Source organism: Silene latifolia, chromosome 11 (genome assembly GCF_048544455.1).
Source record: "Silene latifolia isolate original U9 population chromosome 11, ASM4854445v1, whole genome shotgun sequence".
NCBI lineage: Eukaryota > Viridiplantae > Streptophyta > Magnoliopsida > Caryophyllales > Caryophyllaceae > Silene > Silene latifolia.
The window spans coordinates 96,860,526-96,869,014 of NC_133536.1; the positions used below are offsets into that span (position 1 = coordinate 96,860,526).

The following is an 8,489-nucleotide window of genomic DNA, read 5'->3' on the forward strand; positions in this document are numbered from 1 at the left end:
GTCTCCTTTGGTCTCGGCGGCATGCCTTTTTTCTTGAGTATGTCGGCCGCCGCTTAAGTTTGAGCCTTTGTTATCACGTTTATAATTTTAGTGCATGTGGGTGGGTCTGCCGGCTTGGCGGAGCCTACCTTATCCTGCTGCTTGCCCCCACGTGGTAACAGGTGGTTCAGCTTTCCTTGTTCGTACAGACGCTTGATCTCTCTTCTCAATGTATAGCAGTCCTCAGTATTGTGCCCAATATCACGGTGAAATTCACAATTCTTCTTGCTATCCTTTCTCCAGGCTTGCTCTCCTACTGGTGGATTGGGCTATCTGACTCCGTCTCCCATCTCTCTTAGTGCCTTCAAGATTCCTCCGACACCTGTAGTGAATCCATATTCTGCCAAGGTGGGGAGTAGTTGGTTTTCCTAGATTCTGTTGACTCCCCTCCCATATGGCCTATATCTCTCATCCTTCTTGTTGGTGGTTTGCTTTCTTCCTGATTTCTCCACGGTTGAAGTCTCGGAAATACTTGGCGTGCTCGTAAAGGCGGCTCGGCTAGGATATCTTCCTCCCTGATCGCGGCAAATTGCCTTCTCTCTCTTGCTTCGAAACTATGGCAAGGATGCATAGTCACCGCTTGTATAGATCACAGTCATGGTGGAGGCCTCTTCGAAGGCTTCTCTGCTTTGTTGAGATATCACACTCTCGTCATCGCTACCTTCTCATTGTTAAATCTGGTATTGTATTCTCCAATGCTCTCTCCTGCCCCCTGGACGATTTTGTATAAGTCTCCTGCGTGCTTCTGTGGCTTTCTGCTGCTTGCGAACTGTTGAGTAAATGCGTTCACCAACTCAGCAAATGTAGATATCGACCTGTTGGGCAGGCTGACAAACCATCAAGTCTTTGGTCCCGTTAAGGTGGACCCGAATCCTTTGCACATACAAGCCTCCTTGACCGCCCTATAGTTTATTACCGTCATCATTTTTCGCTTGTATTGGTGACATGATCAAAGGGATGCTATGCCGTCAAAGAGAGGCATGTTTGGATTTGTGAATCCTTTTGGCATGGCTGTGATGGATATGGTGTCCACGAATGGTGAGTCGGCATAGCTGTCTAGAGCCGCTTTCTCGAGTGGGGGTGGTAGCCCTGGAACCCTGCTCAGCATCTCCTTTAGCTCCAAGTACTACTGGTTAGTTATATTGGTTGAATCTGGGGTGCGCCTGTCAGCTGTCTGCATATCTCCTCCTGATCCTGGTTCCAGAAGGTTCTGGTAAGTTCCAGCAGCCAGGGGGGTTGTGGTAACGATTGTCCCTTCTTTGCCGCGAGTTCACTTTGGCTTGACCGGATCTGCTGCGGTGTACGATCGATTCTTTGCGGGGCTGGCGACGGAGAGGCCACTGTTTGTACCCCCACGCGCCGGGTGGTGGCTGCCGGCTATCTAGCGTGAGGTATCCTAACCCTCGTGGGGTTATCCTTCCATCGATGGTTATCGTAGCCAAATCCAATCTTGTGATTATTTAATTTGGTATCTTTCTTCGCTCGATGCTCCTTGCGTCGAGATCTACCAAAGGAAATTTTCCTTCACCGTCTGTTCTTTGCCGGAGTGTTGATCGCCGCTTTAGGAGATCAATTTGTGCCCAGAGCTCTCTGTCTCTCCTTCTTACCTCAGCATCTGCTCTCCTTTGATCTTCTCTCATGTTTTCCATAGCTTTCTGAAGATTTTCCACGCCGGCAAGCAGAATCTGCGTGGGACTGGGCGGCGGGGTGACCAATTTCAACAACGGGTTTTTAGCGTATACCCGTTGTTAAAAGTCTTCACAATTTTGGTGGGAAAGTTACAACAACGGTTATTTATATGATAACCGTTGTTATATTATTCCCACCAAATTTTTGAAACACTTTCCACAACGGCTTACACGCAACAACAACGGCTTTTAACCGTGGTGAATACTTTCGACAACGGTTTAAGTAAATAACCTAACCGTTGTAAATACCTTTTATAACGGCCGCTTTAACAACGTCCGTTTTTTGTTTTTACAACGGTTTTTACCCGTTGTTATAGACTGTATCTGTAGTAGTGTCTTATTAGCATTAATTCCCTCCACTTTAACTGTTCGCCTAATTAATATTGTGTTCTATTTAACTTTTCATATTTGCATTTCGTTTTGAGTCATTGCGTTCTTTCTGTGTATACATATTAACTTTTGTGTCATTTCTGATTGTTTTTTCTCCAAGAATGGTACGAATCATTTTTCGTTGTTACTTTTGCCCTTCCTTTTTATTTTTGTAAAAATTTGGTATAATCATTGATGTAAAAAGTTTTTACAACTTTTCATATGATTTTCCCTTGGTGATTTTAAAACCCTCGGATGATGGCGACATTATTTGGGTTGATTTCAATTTTTTACATTTCGTATTATAGGGGATTTATATACTTATGCTCTAAGTGAATTCTAAAGATTCTTAGCTGATTACGAAATTATTGGTCGAAACAAAAAAGGGAGTTTTGATTGAATTTTATCCACAAATTGCAGACGAATTGAACCCACATTAATTGCAGTGAAGAGCGGTGAGTTTTCTGCGGGAGTATTGGACATTTTGATAGTAAAGTGGTATTTATCTGAACACCCGTCCATTAAACATCATCTAACTTTGATTTGTGATTACATATAGTTAATCTTAGTTACAGTATTATTTGCTCTGTTTGTATTCTTCTATTATACGTAATACTGTATTCTCATTCTTAGATAACGGTATTTGTCGAGACATTTATGTGTGCTAATAGTGATGACTGATGACTGGCTCTTGAACAGTATAAGAATGAAATCTTCAAGGAGCTAACTGGATGATAGCGTTCTACAATGGATGAAAAGGAAATAAAGAGTAAGTGATTGCATGTAATTCTACATTTTGGTTGTAGAGTTCATAGTTGTTGCTATTAGTTATGCGACTCTTAAGAAACAGGGAAAAACCTTCAGCTCTCTACTTATCTATCTCATCCAGATAGTCTCATTTACTTATTTTATATGCCTCTGACAATTAGCTTTTCAACCATAATTGTTTACTTGATATCTTATCGTCAACTTTCTATATTCAGTAGTAGTACATTTCATTTTGCAACATTGCATTCTACTTACGTCTTTTTTGAACCTGTGAAAATTAAGAGGAGTTTTCTTTTTGTTTTTCAAACCTTCACTATCTGTGGCCAGTGGCCATTATTGTTTTATGAACCTTCATTATCAAAAAATTACCAAAAGTTAAGGTGTTCTTTATCCTTCTTCTACTTCAATAATTTGTATGAGTATATCCTTTTCCTCCTGTATAAATTAAGCTTACGGATTTGCTTGATTTTTGTTAGAATTTTTATTGATATTGAATCAAGGATTTATTTTCATTTCTTTTTTTTTTATAGAAATATAAAGAATTATTTTGTAAGAAGGCAGTTTGATCCTTTGTTATACATTTTGACAGTGATGGAGCAGTTATTGTGGCCTTGATGGACCAATTACCTTCGTATATGCTGCTCAAAATCACTCAATGAGTCGATGGATAAACTATTTAGGTAAAATACCGCCATAGACGTTCTATAAACATCTATGTTTTTATAATTATAATTTGGCGATACATTTATGCTTATTTACATCAGTGTATGTGAATTATAAGTACTTTGGAGGTTCCACATACAAAGGAAAATCTCCAATGGTGGATAAGAAAAGCTTACGATGGAGGGCATCGTGCTCTTTTTCTTTGTTGTTTTAATGAAATTTCATTTGTCACTCCTGCCAATGTAATTATCTACGGTTTCGTATATGAAGTCTCATTAAGTTAATGTCATAGCCTCTACTTAATAGTGTCAGGACAATTAATTTGGATCCACAAAACAAGCCGTTGGTACAAAGCCGTTGTCAAAATTAACTTGGCTTCTATTCTTGATAGCTTATTCTTAGTCTCACATTTGTATATTTGTTTCCTCTTTGTCTAATCATAACTTGGCTTTTATCAATTTCTTGATCCTTAGAGTTAAATGTCAACAATTGTATCTAAGGATCAAAATGGAGGATTTATAACTGAAAATGATATTAATATGTTACTCTTACTCTACATAAGCTTAATTTTTCTATTTCTCTCATTTGTCATATTCATTAGTCTCGCATTCGAATGTTCTTTGTTGGCTCATCTAAAACAATTGTTAAAGACAATAAATACAAAATTTGATTGCTTTGATTTCTTAACTTTAGATAACAAAGATTTTGTAAATAAAGCTATATTTTCTTCCGTAAAAAGTTTGGATTGTTTTCAAACCTCAGAGGGCAAAACATAGGAGGCGGTCATTCGTTAAAGTATAATGTCCAGCTAAATTCTCAAACTTGCAAGTTTAGGACATTTCATGTCACCTAACAAGTCTCTTCTTAGGCTCAATATAATCCAAGTATAAACTGGTGTATTTGATGCCTAATACAGAATATCATGGGTACATATGATTATTTTTTTGAATGGCAGTTTCAGTGTGATGTTGTTCAATGGTTTTGAGCTGTGTGCTTTGCAATTTTTCAGTGTAATGTACTTCAGTCGTGAATAACTTGAGCTGCAGTTTTAGTTGCCAAAGAGCAATAACATCTTAGTCTATTAGCATTACTTCATGGACTGCTTAACTTGAGAGCTAAACTGATCTTCATCCTTTTATGTGAGTTCTGTAATATATTTTGTAACTTACCTGACAACCAAGGACTATTCTTTAGTTTGTGTACAATAAAATTAAAACTCAGATAATTTGAATTCTTACATATGTCATTTTTTTTTCTTTTTTACAATTTATATCGCCCTTTTGTATTGCTACAACTTTAGTTTCTACCCTTTTTCTCATAAATTATGTATCTCGCTATAAGACTGTTGTAGATACCTCATTTCTGCACCTCCCGCAAACCACCCGGTGATGATTGGGCCGCATGTTTGGTACACGGAACGATTTGTGACAGTTCGTAAGTTTATCGTCAAGTGATCGCTCAAACACTTGTGTCTACCTCATAGTCGTCATCTACGCGCCGATACGGTCTTTTTGACAGTAATTAGAATACATTTGGAGTCCGGGTCCAAAAACCGTCTTCATTTTCTAATAACCGTTTAAAATGCCGATTCAGAATGTTCTGGAATGTTCCGGATATTTCTATTCCATATTTTCCAATCTTTTAATCTTTGGTAAAATATATCCCGAAATTATCATATAAAATATTAAGGAAATAAGATTAATCCGCTATTCCATAATAGAAATTGTGGACATGGGGCCACGGGGGCGCCTGGGAAACAAGCGTTGCATTTGTGGAGTCGCCACCAATTTTTATGGGAAATTGGAACCGTGCGAATACCTCGTGTCATGTCAAGACACAAAGTAGTGACATGAACACTAAGCAATCGTTACCCTTAGCATTCTATGTCTAGAATGACTCTCGTGGATGCCAATGAACACGGATGTTCACAGAGATCTGGAGTAAGGGGTGAGGGTACGTATTAGGAAGCTCTTTTGATCGAACACCTAATCCCGCCCGCCTCGATAGCGGCCTCTACTAATGATTAGGGAAAATCGTCCATACTTGATATATTGTCGATTATATGCATGCAATGCAACATCCAAGTTTTAATCCTAGCATGTGAGATTAACTAAGTCGGTGAACAATTAATTTAGCATACAATTGGGTCGAAGTTGGGAATTTAAGCTCAATTATATGTGAAAACATACAAATGATACAAAATACAATGAAAAACGATAAAAATACAATAATTACATCGGGTTTAGCGATTTATGTCGAAAATACTCCTAAAACGGACAATTTGAGAAAAAGAATAAAAGAATGAATCGACGAACAAATCAGTAGGCGATAATACGGTTAATAGTTAATTATACGTAAACTAATTAAACTAGGTCAAGGCAGAACGGAAGTTCAGAGGCAGAAATCAACCTGGAACAGGCGCAGCACGACTGCGCCCTTTGGAAGAGGCGCAGCAGTTGCTGCGTCTGTTCCAAGGGTGAGTTCTGGCTGTGAAGCCGGAACTGCAAATCGTTAATGTTAATTGATGATTTTAAGGATTAATTGTGATATTAACTCGGATGGAAGTGATTTAATGGATTACATACATATGAATGAGTCATAAAAGCAACAAAACATGGATGAGACGAATACAAACGAATTATTACATGGATGAAAGATTGATTAGTGGCATAGGTGAACTAAATAGGTTAAACATGACGAATTAATGACGAACTAATGACAAAAACGACAATAAACAGATGGAAATATATCAAAGGTCGAATTCCAGAAACTCAATATGAACAAATCGAATCTCTACAACCCGGATTAAGTTTAATGACGAAAACCCGCAAATATTGGATTATAAGGGATTTAAGTCGGGATTTAATGACTAATTAAACGTATTAATGATGTTAAATAATATACATGTGAAATTATTGTGATTGTACGTCAAAGAATTGAAGAACAAACGAAAACAAATAAAAGCTAACGAATTTACAGAGGACGAAGGAAGAAGAAAGGAAGCAGGAACTGCGGCAGCCTCACGAAGAGGCGCAGCAGGTACGGCGCTCCTTCCAAGAGGCGCAGCAGTTGCTGCGTCCTTTCTCGACGGTTATCTTCTGGTAATCCGTAAAAGAGTTTTAAACGAGGTTTTAGAAATCGGTTTTAACAAGTATTTTCGACATAAACCTTACATTAATGATACAAAAAGTAAATAACAATAAATAAAAGAGAGATTTACACCCTCAGACTTACATGTTTGACGAAACGAGATGAACTAAGTTTACGATTAGTGATGCTCGACTCGAATGTAACGAAAGTGCCCTCGTAAGAGGAAAACGATTAAGATTAGTTAAGTTGATTGATTGTGGAGTTGGTCAAATTGGTCGGTCATGAAAACGAGGCTGGTACTCAGAAGGATCCGAGCTTACGTGGTCGAATGTTCAAGCACGTAGACGCCAAAAAGTAAGAACGTGGTCTAGAATGTAAAGGGAGAAGAGAAGGGCGGACACTCGCGTGAGAAATATGAGGAGCGAAGGCTCCTATTTATACTAATCACGTGAAGGAATAGGGTTTTCGGAGAGACTTTGGAAGTGAATCTCGAAAAGATATGCAAAAGATACGAAAAATACGCGAAAAGGACTGGGAAGAGCGCGGCAGAGCCATCTGCGTCTCTTGGAAGAGGCGCAGCACCTGCTGCGTCTGTTCCCAAGTGGTTTCCTCCTGCGGAAGAAAGATTTCTGTGTTTGGTTTGGAATAACGGGATTATCTTATTTTCTTTAATATTTTGTATGAATATTACGGGAAATTGTTTACCAAAGAATAAAATATTGTTAAAGATTTATAAAATATGGAATAGAAATATCCGGAACATTCCAGAACATTCTGACTCGGGATTTAGCGGTAATCAGAAAATGAAGACAGTTTTAGGCCCGGACTCCAAATGAACTCTAATTACTGTCAAAACGACCGTATCGGCGCGTAGATGACAATTAAGAGGGAGACATCAGTGTTTGAGCAATCACTTGGCGATAAACTTACGAACTGTCACAAATCGTTCCGCGTACCAAACATGCGGCCCAATCATCACCGGGTGGTTTGCGGGAGGTGCAGAAATGAGGTATCTACAGAGCCCCACTTTGACTGAGGCTTGGACAAGGCGAAAGTCAAAGTATAGCCATCAGGTCAATCGAAGATTACAACCTAACGACTATGGCGACGCGAGGCGGCTCAAGAGGTCTGAGCCAAGGACCTGTCGTCGGGAACATTTTAGAGTCTGTCGACTATCAGGGAGGGTCGTTTAAAGTCCATTAGACTACGTAAGGAGGCTCGCCAGCCATAAGAAGAGATCATACCTGAAACTTCTTGAGAGACGTTTCCGGAGGTGCATAGGAGCTAAGGGTAAGCGTAGGAGCTAAGGGTAAGCGTAGGAGCTGAGGGGTAACTAAGGCTCGAGTGTAAGAACTCTGCTGGTCTGGGAACCTCTGGAGAACGACATCTTTATCGAACTCCGTTGGGAAACAAGAAATGTTGTGAGTAGCAGGACACAGGCGGGAGCTGCTGGGAGAAATCTGCTTGGGTCGCCTTCAAACAAACTTCGGAGGGACTGATGGAGAAGGACGATTGTATGTCGCGAACTCTCGTGTTGGGAAACCTTATCAAGAATGTATCTCCATGTCTCGAGAGGGATTGTCGATCCGCTTACTCTCGCTGGGGGAATATAATGAAGGCGTGTCGAAACACCTGTGGAGGAATACCTGCTCGTTGTGACAAGCAAGGTCTTGGGAGCGATAAATAATGCATAATAGTCTGTTGTTGGCTTAGAAATGCGGGTCTGAACGAAGAATTATCGTCAAACGAGCCAAAAAGATAAAATGGCATCGGGGAAGAGGCACACCAAAGATGGGCCCATAAATAACGAACTCATAACGAATTTTTGAAAACTCGTATGGAGGGAAGCTAAGGAAGAGGCGCAGCAAGAGC

General features: G+C 39.7%; 1 long non-coding RNA gene across 1 annotated transcript; it reads left to right on the top strand.

Annotated features, from left to right (window-relative positions):
• The first annotated feature begins 2,155 nt into the window (after positions 1 to 2,155).
• Positions 2,156 to 3,803, top strand: LOC141614992 (uncharacterized). The gene is made up of 4 exons (XR_012529528.1): positions 2,156 to 2,221; positions 2,517 to 2,594; positions 2,796 to 2,865; positions 3,454 to 3,803. It is a non-coding gene; the product is annotated as an uncharacterized LOC141614992 (long non-coding RNA).
• The last annotated feature ends 4,686 nt before the right edge of the window (positions 3,804 to 8,489 follow it).